This window comes from Leptodactylus fuscus, chromosome 6 (assembly GCF_031893055.1).
Source record: "Leptodactylus fuscus isolate aLepFus1 chromosome 6, aLepFus1.hap2, whole genome shotgun sequence".
Taxonomy (NCBI): Eukaryota; Metazoa; Chordata; class Amphibia; order Anura; family Leptodactylidae; genus Leptodactylus; species Leptodactylus fuscus.
Genome location: NC_134270.1, coordinates 48,414,703 through 48,427,608, shown reverse-complemented (window position 1 = coordinate 48,427,608; position 12,906 = coordinate 48,414,703). Strand labels below are relative to the sequence as shown.

Sequence of the window (12,906 nt, the reverse complement as noted above, 5' to 3'; positions counted from 1 at the left end):
ATTCCGCTCCAGATAAGGCCAAAATGAATGGGCCTAGTCCATAGGGAGTAACGTGCCGCGGTTCCCTGCAGCTGATTCCGCCATGGAAGATAGGGCACGTCGCTTCTTTTTTGCGCAAGTGGAACAAATCCGCTCGCAGAAAAAAGAAATGCCCGGCTCCCATTGAATTCAATGGGAGGCGGTATTTTCATCTGGAATTTGACACGGAATCCGCTCCAAATTCTGGACCAAAATCTGCCGTGTGAACTTAGCCAAGCACGACAATACAATCAAAATTTTGGTAGGAAGACACAAAGAACTTATACATGGACTGCAGACGTGTGAATAAGCCTGAGAGTTTGTCCACACGGGATGTGTCCGCTGCTGATTTTCTGCTGCGAAAACTGCCAAAACTAAGGGTTTTAGCAGGTTCTGAAACGCGCCTATAAGTTGTGACATACGTATCACTATATTGCACCATTTTTATTATAGTATTATCTTGATACAGATATTTTATTTTGCAACATACTAAATGAACACCATGAACAGTCTTATAATTGCCTAGTAACAGTATCCGGTTGGCAACCACTGCATGACATCACATTTAACTCCTCAGGTGCTGCTGTCTAAAAGAATGATGTCATCTGTTAGAGCAGCGTTTCTCCGATCATCTATTGTACACTACAACTCCCATCGTGATGGTGTTTTCAGAAATCTAGATGAGAAATTGGAAAATACTGGTCCGGATTTACTACTTTGGCAATGACAAGCATAAACATGGTGAATCTTCGCACATCAAGTATGGACAAAAAAATTTCGACTTGCTAGACATGTGGATTCTCAGAAAGAGAGAGCTTTGCTTCAATGTAGACTGGACAGTGAAAAGATGCGCCAGATTTAACATATAGCATCAGTCACTGTGATAAATCTGGCGCACGTTCAGACTGCCTACACTGTTGAACTATTGGAAAATCTGGGCTACTGTGTTAAACAAAGAAATTCAAGAACATGTCCGCAGCAGAGAATGGGGTCATTACCCAAAATTAGTCACACAATGTTCATGAACTAAGCAATTGTACAATGAACACCAGAGCCTTGTTGGAGGTTAGACACAGATACCATAGATTAATAAGGAATTTCTGCAAAAATGAAGCTGAATACAGGAATGCACATTACAGACCGGTTAATGATCCCTCAACTATTTCTATTTATTGCTCCCGTGAAGCAATTGTACTCAGTATGACTCATGTCACTGTACACACAATGGGTTTTGGGCTTGTCCTACACGGCACAAATATAAGAAACACACCTATATGACCTTACACTGAGGTGTTTTTTTTCACATTATCAGTGTTATAATTCAGTTTACATTGTAATATATCATAAATGTACAGAACTCGACAGTTACTAATAGCAATGAAATTGTGTCCTGTAACGGGTTCAAAACATATTGGTTAGAGTCACTTTTCAAGGGTCCACAAGTTACAGTTTCTTTTAGAGGGCTCACAACATATTGGTTACGGTCTCTTTTAGAGGATACACAGCATACTGGTTTTAGCCACTTGTAGAGAGTACAGTCTCGTATAGAGGGCAGCCACCTTATTGGTTATTGTCTGCTTTAGAGAACACACAATGTATTGGTCGCAGTCTCTCTTGGAGGGCACACAGAGTATTGGTTATGGCCTACTTTAGAGGACACACAGCATATTGGTTACAGCCTCTCTTGGATGGACACAGTTATTGGTTGTAGTATCAGTAGGCTGCAAGAGAAATTCACGCTAACTAAACTTGTCAAGGCACCTTTGGTAAGGACACCCCCAAGTCTCTGGTCACAAACATCGTTATTCTCCTGAGCCTTCCTAAACAGTACAGTCACTCTCTAGGAAGTGGACCAAATCGCAGGGGCATCCAAGATTTTTCAAAGCCCCATATATAGAGGCAGTGGCATAACTAGGAATGCTGGGGCCCCGTGGTGAACTTTTGACATGACCTATTAAAAAATAAATAAATAAAAATCTGCAGCGGCTGCCGCCAAGCCCCCTAATGTCCTGGGCCGTATGGCAGCCGTTACCACAGCTACCCTGATTGTTATGCCCCTGTATAGAGGAGCACATTGCATATTGTTTCGATCAGATTGCTTTGAGAGTTATTATAGAATACTCAGGGTCTCTTTCGAGTGAATCTCCCTTTATTATAAAATAAGATAATCCTTTAATAATCCCACAGTGGGGAAATTTCAGTATGTTACAGCAGCATAGTAATACAGGTACAGGATAATACACAGCAATATATTACGGAAGTAGACACACATTTGCTGAGAAGTGAAGATATACTAGGAGTCCATAGCAGCTAAGGAAGAGAAGAAAGAAAGAAGGAAGACTTCATAATCATTTAGTTCTCTGTGCGGGGTGATCTTCGCTTGGTCTGATGTAGATTATGTAGCCTCTTTGCGGTTGGAAGAAAGGACTTGCGATAGCGCTCCTTCTCACACTTGGGGTGCAGCAGTCGGTCACTTACAGTGCCATCAAGGTCTCATACATGGGATGGAAGTTCTCCAGCCTGGAACTCACCACAGACTGTCCTTCTGTCACCCACCACCTGTACTGGGTCCAGGGCGCTCCCCAGGACAAAGCTAGCCCTTCTGATCAGCCTGTCAAGTCTGTTTCAGTCCCTGGTTGATATACTGCTCCCCCAGCAGGCCACACCGAAAAAGATGTCTGAAGCAACCACAGAGCTGTAAAAGGCCCTAAGAAGTGGCCCCTGGACTCCGAAGGCCCTCAACCTCCTGAGCAGGTAGAGTCTGCTGTGGCCCTTTCTGTGCTGCACCTCCAGGTGATCAGTCTAGTTCAGCTTATTATTGAGAAGCACACCCAGGTACTTATAGGTCCTGACTATCTCAATGCCTGTCCCTTGGATCTCCACCAGAATCAGAGCACTTCTCTCTTTACTAAAGTCCACCACCATCTCCTTGGTCTTCCCAGCATTAATCCTGAGGAGGTTCAGCTGGCAACAAAATATATTATATACATTATAGAGTAGATGGCTATTACATATTATATCATTTCATATACTTTATTATATATTAGTGTTAGTTTTATTATTTGTATTAATATGTGTAATATTTGATTGTGAGGTATATTAGTATATTAGCAGTAGTAGTTTTATTACTTTTTATTATTTAATATTAGTAGTTTTATAGCATAATAACATTCAGTAGAAAATCCTGTACACTTCAGTATACCAGATGGTGAGGTACTGTGTGTGATGTACTGTATTTAAAGAAACAATGCTAGGAAATCTGGTTTTCTTTACTGGTTTATCACCTCAATGACTGATGTTAATGGCAAGGACAATAACAATAAGAAAATATTGCAGTCTACCCACAAGATACAGGAAAAACTATTTCCATCAATTGCCCTAAGGGAGTTGTCTACTTCATACGACTGTAAGAGTGCATGCACACGATGTAATGCGGCACTGATTCTTGCACGATAACTCGTGTAAGGATCAGCGCTGCAAAACAGTATCCCATTGACTTCAATGGGTTCCGTTTAGTGCACGTAACACATTGAAATCAATGGGTTAAAAAGCCTCCCATTGATTTCAATGTGTTACGCGCGCTAAACGGAACCCATTGAAGTCAATCGTGCAATTGAGTTCTCGTGCAAGAATCAGTGCCACGTGACATCGTGTCCATGCACCGTAAGACTAAGGCCGGGTTCACACAGGGTTTTTTCGTCCAGATTTTGAGGCACACTTGTACTAATATTTAGACAGTATTACGTTCCATGCCCTTTCATCCAGCAGTATAGATAACTATACTGACAGCAGTCACTCTCCTGGCATAAGGTGTAGGCTGGTAAATCTGGCTGAAACTTGGTGGTGTGAACGCGCCCTTAGACTTTCTGGTGTAGTTCAGCTCATTGATACCAGTCTGCACTGGATGATAGCAGTCTGAGATCAGCCACTGTGATCTGGAGGGGTGTCGAAATAGGGAGTGGTAATTTACATGTATATTCAATCAACACATATCTAAACTTAGTTATCATCTACATATAATATACTGTTATTATCTGCATATAATATGTAAATATAATAATCTTATTTTACAAGAAACACAATGGGCTAAGTTTGTTAGTACTCTGCCAAAATAAAGCAGGACAAAACTAAAATACACAGAAACCATGATAAATGCATCCCAATAGCGTGCCTTGTATGATAACTTTGGTGTCACTTGTTAGACACTTCAAAATTTCAAATGCACTGTAATCAATTCTGGTGCTATATATCGCTCCTCTTAGGCTAGGTTGGAGTTGCCATACAAGATTTTGCCGCATATTCTGTCTAAAATCGATGCAGAGAAAGTCTTGCACGGAGCACCATTCTCTCCGCAGGTTTCAGTATAAAACGGTAGAAACCCGATGGACACCCAGTGGACACCATTATAGTCTATGGGGTCCACAGTTAACCACGGACAGGCTCCATGCAGACCCGAACCCTAATGTGAACCTAGTGTAAGCCATGCCCTTCCCCCTATCTAGAGTAGTATACAAGATGGCTAAAACACTCAATAAATTGGCGTTTGCTATTTCTGTCTCTGCTTTGCTCAGTTTGTGCCATAATTGTATCTCATTTTGCTTTGTTAATCACCCCCCTTGTTAGATTTGTCATATTGTTATAATGTTACATTCTGTTTCGTTTCTGTTTGCAGTCTACATAGGATCTAATGTCTGCATTCAAGGTTTCCCTTTGTGAAAAAGTGATAAATGACCTTGCAAGTGGCAGCCATGGGAAGGGATCCAACATTCAGGAAACGCTGAAGTTGTGGTAATTCTATGACACACAGACAATGCTTTATCACCATACAACTCTAGAGACCAATGTGAAAACAGGCTTTGCTGAGATATGATCGCATATAGCCAAAGCCAGAGTCTGCACTACTGAGACACTCAGAGATTTCATACTGATGTCATGGAGACCTTGTGTGTATTTAGGTCATAGATGTCTAACGCAATGTACAGTAGCAGTGTAGTGGATGGATTGAAAGAAATCCCATCCACACCTGCAGAAAAAAAGGGGGAATTTCCTACATTGGCAACCCACCCTGCTCCATCCACGTTCCCAAAAGTGGAAATCAAGGTGGAGAACGAGGGCCAAGTGCCAAAATATGCTACATGAATACCCATCTATATTAGGTTGGGTTGATAAATGCCCCCCAAAGTGCGCTATGGGCTCTGAAGATGCAGCATATCAATTATTGCTGTAAGTTTGGCTGCGGGTTTTAACTTTTGTACCACATAGGTTGGAAGATGCGCCAGGTACCAGGTATTACAACTAGAGATGAGCGAGTACTGTTCGGATCAGCCGATCCGAACAGCACGCTCCATAGAAATGAATGGATGCACCTGGTACTTCCGCTTTGACGGCGGCCGGCCGCTTAACCCCCCGCGTGCCGGCTACGTCCATTCATTTCTATGCGAGCGTGCTGTTTGGATCGGCTGATCCGAACAGTACTCGCTCATCTCTAATTACAACTAAAAGCCTTTGCAATACCCAACCACTTATGGAGGGTTTTTGCCGCAGAAGGGTCCAGGGCTGGATATCTGCTGCACTCAGCCTACAGTGCACCCATCTTGCTTTGCCTTAGGATGTGATCTCACTGAGGAATTTGCATATTTCACCCCCGAAACCGGAGTAGATTCCTCCTGGAATCTGCATCCCATTATTTTCAATAGGAAGCAGAGATCGCCGCAGGACGCAGAAAAAAGAAGCGTCCTGATCAATCTTAGGGTGAATTCACACTGAGTAAACGCTAGCTTATTCTGAACGTAAAACACGTTCAGAATAAGCGGCGTCTAAAGCAGCTCCATTCATTTCTATGGGAGCGGGGATACGAGCGCTCCCCATAGAAATGAATGGGCTGCTTCTTTCACTCCGTGCAGTCCCATTGAAGTGAATGGGGAGTGCCGGCGTATACGGCAAGCTCTGCTCATGCCGGAGCGTACACGCCGGCACTCCCCATTCACTTCAATGGGACTGCACGGAGTGAAAGAAGCAGCCCATTCATTTCTATGGGGAGCGCTCGTATCCCCGCTCCCATAGAAATGAATGGAGCTGCTTTAGACGCCGCTTATTCTGAACGTGTTTTACGTTCAGAATAAGCTAGCGTTTACTCAGTGTGAATTCACCCTTACTGCGGATTCCACAGCTGAATCAGCCTCGGGGTCTGCGGCTCGAGACTCCCTCCTGATTAGGCGCATTCATCCAGGCCTAATCAGAAGCAGGATGCCACGACGAAATTCTGATGCCCTGCATCAGCATCGTGTCTCGGTTAGCCCGCGTAAAAATGCTGGCAGCGGAAAATGAAGAGGAATTTTCTCTTCGTTTCCCACCGTGCAAACATACCCTTAGCCTAAATCTGTTACTTGGAAACCAGGGAGACAACTATGATACTATTATAATCACCCTACTTTCCCAGATTCCTAAATGGAAAATTAACATAAGCTCATGGAAGTCCTTCAGTTACTTTCTAGCTGAGGCCCCATGTTGCAGAAAAGCTGCATCTTTTTGTTGCAGATTTTGCTGTGGTTTTTTGAGGCAAAGCTTAAGGCTGAGTTCACACAGAGTTTTTTGGTCAGGAAAAATCTGCTAAGTAAAATTCGTGTGGCTTTTTTTAGGCGTTTTTTAGAGGCGTTTTTGGAATGTGGCCATGAATTATCTTCTTAAAAATGTCTTGCGCTTTTTGAGGCAGTTTTTGTCAATTCCGCGACATAAAACACATCCAAAAAACGCAAGGCGGATTTTCCACCTCCAATTGATTTTTTCAGGCGAAATCCACCTGAAGAATGGACTTGTCGCTTCTTTTTTTCCGCTAGCGGAAAATACTGCTAGTGGAAAAAAATTTCAAGCAGATTATATAGGACTGTATGATGAGGCGTTTTTTGGAGGAGGATTTTGAGGCGGATTCCGCCTCAAAATCCTGACCAAAAAAACTCCATGTGAACTCAGCCTAAGAATAGCTTAGAGTCCATTCACACAGAGGAAAATGGTGAGGAATTTGGCTGAAATTCCACACAAAATTCCTCACCATTTTCCTTCGTGTGAATGGATCCTGAGTTCACCCGCAGTTTTTTGGTCAAGAATTTGATCAGGAATCTGCCTCAAAATCCTCCTCCAAAAAAAAGCCTCCCAATTTTGGAGGATGATTTTGAGGCGGATTCCTGACCAAAAAGCTCAGTGTGATCTCAGCCTAGGGCAAGTTCACACGTAGTTTTTTGGTCAGGATTTTGAGGCCGGTTCCACCTCAAAACCCTGACCAAAAAGATGGCTCCCATTGAAATCAATGGGAGCTGCTCAGGAGTTTTTTCTGAAAGAAGAAGCGAGGTACTCATTCTTCAGGCCGAGTCGCCTCATGATTCAGCCTGAAGACACTCCCTCCTCCGGACTAGGCCCATTCATTGGACCTAATCCGGAGTGGAGTGCGCAACTGGATGCCGATGCAGTGTGCCAGCTTTCAGTCGCAGCTACACGGCTTTTGGTTCGGAATCTGAGGCGACCTCCACCTCAGGTTCCAGACCAAAAATCGCCATGTGAGCTTACCCTTCCACAGAGTTTTTCTTCGATAATCTCAGTATAAAATCAGCTGAAACCGGGTGGAAACCTGACAGACGCCATTATAGTCTATGGGGTCCACAGGTTTCTGCAGGTAACCACTTTTTAAGCGGATATGGTTTCCGTTTTCCGAGTCCCCAGGCAGACCTGAACAATGGAAACCCGAAAACTAGTGTGAACATAGCATAAGACAGAATTCTTAAGAGAATCCTAATAGGAAGTGACACAAAGTCTTATATTCATTGAAATTCTGGGCTTTTATGTCATTATGTACAGCGCATTCTTGTGTATAGATTCCTATCGTCTGGTAAGAATTACGTTACCCACTAGCTGGGGATTCCCATATGGCGACCAGATTCTCCATTTAACTCTTTGTGTGATAAAGTGGGCGTAGCTCTTAATAGATTAGTGGCCTCCAGCCAGATAAACTACAACTCCCAGCATGCTCTGCCAGCAGCGGGTCGGTATACTGACTGCATACTGACCAGATACTCCATTTAACTCTTTGTGTGATAAAGTGGACTGAGCTCTTCATAGAGCAGCAGTCTGCAACTTGTGGATTTCTCGCAGATTTGGCGCAGAAAGTGACCCCTTTTGTATGTCTACCGTTATCCGCTGTGCGCTGTTTTAGTCAATATATCTGATACATTTCGCATCCCGGTTGTAACGTCATATATTTAATTTCCACATTGTATGAGATAACATTTTTGCGCTTTCCTGCGAAGCACAAAGTTCAATATCATCCTTTATTAAAGGAGCGATCTAATGATTATTGTCCTTTTATTGCTCAATGTATCTAAATAAAGGAAGTTCTAGTAAAATAAATAGTGCGCTTACTGGTTACTACAGTGCTGCTCTATTAACCCCGGAGTAGCCACGGGAACTATGCAAAAACTCTCTAGAGAGCCATTGAGATTGGGCTGGCTCAGAGCAAATAGGTTGAGCATTAGGACCTGGGAAGACTCTGCTTTCCAGTTCCTGATAGTGGGAGTGGGAGGGTGTGAGCGCTCATTGTACCTTCCTAGTGTATCCTACACTCAGGAGCAGCGCTCAGGACTTCTGCATGGGATTCTTGAAAGTTTAGGATTAGTTTACAAGTCGGTGGCCCCTCAGGATACAGTGATGTGGATGTAACCTGAAGGCGGTGAGTACATGGCTGTGTCTCAAGAGACTGTTCACACCTGGCGCAGGTGGTCAGCTGAACACTGACTACAGAGATCTGATTGTCCATGACCTCTACAGAGCGCCGGTCTATATCATGGAGCCATAGCACATAGGCCCAGCTAGTCTCCTATGATAAGAAATATTTTTCTGTGTAACAAAGTTTCAAACTTCTAAAAAGTTCTATTTCTCTTTAAAGGGCAATACACAGATTTTTATTTTTCATTGTAAAATATATGCAGAATGAACAATAGCCTGGGAAGGATTTACAAGCAGCAGAGATAAGCGAGTCAGTCTGCAAACAGAACATGTCCACCTTTAGCACACTTTGGCCATATTGAAAGGCCAAACCTGTTTGTCAAAATGAAACAAAAAACTTGTTGCATTGACTTGCCCGAGGTATACCAGGCCACATATGCAGGGTAGCGGCTCCTTCATTTGTGAATCTGGCAGATTAATTTCCTTATCTCTTGTGCTGGTCACGGATATTAGATCATGTCGGAGGAGGGCAACTACTTATCTGTGGGGTGGCGCTTACATATAGTAGCTGTGACATTCTGACCCTGTGTGGTTCAGCTGCTGGAACCTGAGTCACCTCTGATGGTCTAGATCCACTTCAGCAGAACCACAAAGGAGGTTTTGTTATTGTGAGGATGAGACCAGTTCTGTTCTTAATCCATTCCTCCTCTGGCGTAAGGGTGCATTCACATGGAGGAAAATGGTGAGGAGTTTGGTGTGGAATTTCAGTGCTGAAAAAAAGCCCCCCATTGACTTCAATAGGTCCCTTTTTCTGTTATCAGCGGCGTTCAGAATTCTTAAAACTCTCTTAATCATTCTGGCACATCTCAGGAAGTCCAAGGAACCAGAATTGGAATCTATACTTGCACAAGTTTTAGTCGATGGGGCAGGTTTATTAAGACTGGTGTATCCTACGCCAGTCTTAATAAAGGGCCAGATTGGTGCAGGGAAATACAAATTCATGAAGAGATTGCGTCCTTTTTGTAAATCGGTCAGCTGTCCCTGCTCCAGAATGGAAATCTACACCAGTTATCTAGCGTAATATTCATTATAGCTTGTGCCAGAAAATAGACAAATTATAATGACTATGTCGGGCCAAGGCATCCCCTGCTCTGTCCACATTCGCTCAATTTGGCAAGTGAGGTGCGATCAGGGTTTGCGGCACATGTTTAGTACAGGAAGGGGCCTTGGACCACATGTGCGCCTCCATGTCATCCCTTTGCAGCAGAAAACTAACGTATAGGGATTGATGAATCCGCAATCTGTCCGGTTGTGACATCCCTGCCCCGTTTTGCCCAGTTCTTATTTGGAACTTGTAGGGTTGAAAATGCTGCAAAAAATTAAATTATTTTGGGCAAAAAATGCAGCTTTTTTCATATCAGCACCCTATGGTCGTAATAAATATTAATTTTGTATGTTTGTGAGGGATTTTTCTTTCCTTTTACGTGCAGTGATTTGTGATGGGTTGGAAAATTGTCACCAAGACTCCGACAGACGTATCTGCCAGTAAAATAATCAGTGTTGTCTAGGAACTGCTCTAGTCACTGTCACTACCATTGGTATTTGCATTTACCAATCACACTCCCAATATGGTCATTGGGACATATGGGTTCAATGCTTTGGTAAATTGTATGACAGCTTATAAGGGTAATGACTGTATGAACATTAATGCTAGTTCACCTGTTACTACCCATGCATGCAAATTAAAATATGGCGGAGCCATTAACAAGCACTATAGGGCTGCTTCACTAATGTAAGTGAATAGACCCGAAAGTGCTACAACTAAGAATTCTAGTCGCGAAGAGATCGAGCACTGCTGGTCACATGAAAGGAGTTGTGGCCAAAGTCGGTGGTTAGCCCTGTTGTCTCACAGTGCTGGAGTCCTAGGTTTGAATCCAGCCAAGGACAACATCTGCAAGGAGTCTGTATGTTCTTCCCATGATTGCATGGGTTTCCATCGAGTACTCCAGTTTCCTCCCACACTCCAAAGACATACTGATAGGGAATATAGATTGTGAGTCGTATATGGGACAGTGACTGAGAATGTCTGTAAAGTGCTGAGGAATATGATGATAAGCAATATAAATAGTCGCCATGTATCCCGACCTGTTTTTTTTTTTTTTTTATATTGACGTTAACAAGGTGCTCAGCATTTGGGGCCTTCTGTTGGCCATACACATTAGATAGCCATTGGCTGAATGATACAGATATCTCACCCAACTTCCCCATACACGTGCACACTCAGCATGGCACATGTGTCCTGAGTGGAAGAGTGCAGGAAGCCCCTGCCAGACACCCCTTGTCTTGGCTCATCTTCTCAATAACAAAAGGATGTAGTAGTTCATATGCAACATCCCGAACCTTATCTCCCATAACATAGGTCACTGGGGGAGAGTCAAGAGGACCCCATGCACAAAAAATGTTAGGTTCAACTAACAAACACCTAATGTATATGAACAGCTTTAAAAGTTCAGAAGACAAGCGTCACTCATAGCTATGTAAATTATTTCAGGAAATTCCTAGAACTGGAGATAACCGAGATACAGCAGGCACAGGATTTTTCAGAATTTTTGTCTGTAAGTAGACGGAAATGGGTTGGAAACAGAGAACAGTAAATTGTATAAGCTTGCTCAGCTAGTGAAGATAATTTTTTTTTTGTGTAGCATCCCTTTATGAGCGCTTGCACACCCTAGTTTACCGTGCAGTATGTATATGTATCTATGTACACTGCATTATACAGCTCTCTAGTGTATGACCGCCTTTATGGCTCTGGGTCACGTCACTAATAAATGCCAGGCTTTGTAGGGGGTATCCTGAAGTTGTGCTTGACTTGTCAGTGTTTGTGGCCCAAAACCCACCATAGGGCTGGAGGTTGTGTTGCTATATAATGACAAAAACCCACAAAAATCTCCTGGGTTTTGCCTGTAAAGTTTTTCCGAACAATGTGAGCAGAAGGAATATGTTCAGGAACTATTACAGAAAAACAATATATAACCTGCAAAATAGACGGTAGCCGTAATGTAGGCCTCACCTACAGACCGATATAGACCGTAATGTAAGCCCTCATCTAAAGACCGGTATAGCAACAATGGAATCCCATTGAGCCCATATTAAAGTTTTTTTTTCAGGATTGCAATATTGATTGCCTATCATTAACAAGGGTCAGCACCCTGGACCCCCCACAGATCAGCTGTTTGAACAGACTATAGAGTTTGGATGATCACTACTGCCTCCTCACTGTATATCAAGTACAGCGCCTTTCACTGTATTGTGGCTGTGCTTAGCATTGCAGCTCAGCCCTATTCACTTGACTGCGACTGAACTACAAATAAGCCATGTGATAAATTAATATGACATCACTGGCCTGTGAAGGGCTGTTAATACAGCTGATCTGTGGGGGTGCCAGGTATTGGACCCTCACCTGTCAGATATTGTAATTGTGCTTGAACTGTGACTTTTTATTTTACCCCCTCCACCAACTCTGCTTTAGTGATTCTAGTGCATGTAAGAATTTTTTTTCTTTATCTCTCACCATTCCTGAGCAATAGTTGTTGTTTTCAGCACAGTTCTGTTCTCTACTATCAGGTGGGTGGTCCCTGTATTTCTGCTCCGGGACAGGACTGCCCACCTGACAGTAGAGCGTATGACTGCACTGAAACTAACAGAAGTCATTGCTAGAGAAAAAATTCCAACCATGTTAGAAGCAGAAGGTGAGTGCCTATTGAGAGGTGTAATGAAATGAGCCCTTTAACTTCTGAATAACCCCTTAAAGACCTTTAGAGACTGTCCCTTAGTAACAACCTCTTAAAGGAGCATGACACAATATATATACCATATATATTACACAAATGCCCCAGATATAACAATGGAGATACAATATGGACATAATAGTCTGAGTATGCAGCTCGGATTAGCCCAAGTGAATCCCCCATTAGGCCCTAGCTCATATAGCATGGCACAGTATATTCATTGTACGTCATACAAATACTCATTGTATAACATCTCAAGCAGGCTATGCTTCTGTACAATATACTGGTAGATTAAAGAAACTACCCATTATTTTTATATATACACTGGACAATGAGGCAATAAGATGAACTCTCAGTTCAGAGTCAGGCCAACCAGTATCCTTCCTCC

The 12,906-nt window shown here is 43.0% G+C and overlaps 1 protein-coding gene across 1 annotated transcript in view; it reads left to right on the top strand.

The window, feature by feature from the left end:
* Positions 1-8,602: 8,602 nt before the first annotated feature.
* TMEM51 (transmembrane protein 51) overlaps positions 8,603-12,906 on the top strand; it is a 40,210-nt gene continuing 35,906 nt past the window's right edge. The window contains exon 1 of the mRNA XM_075279900.1: positions 8,603-8,734. The gene's annotated coding sequence lies outside the window, so the exon portion shown is untranslated. The remainder of the gene's footprint in view (positions 8,735-12,906) is intronic.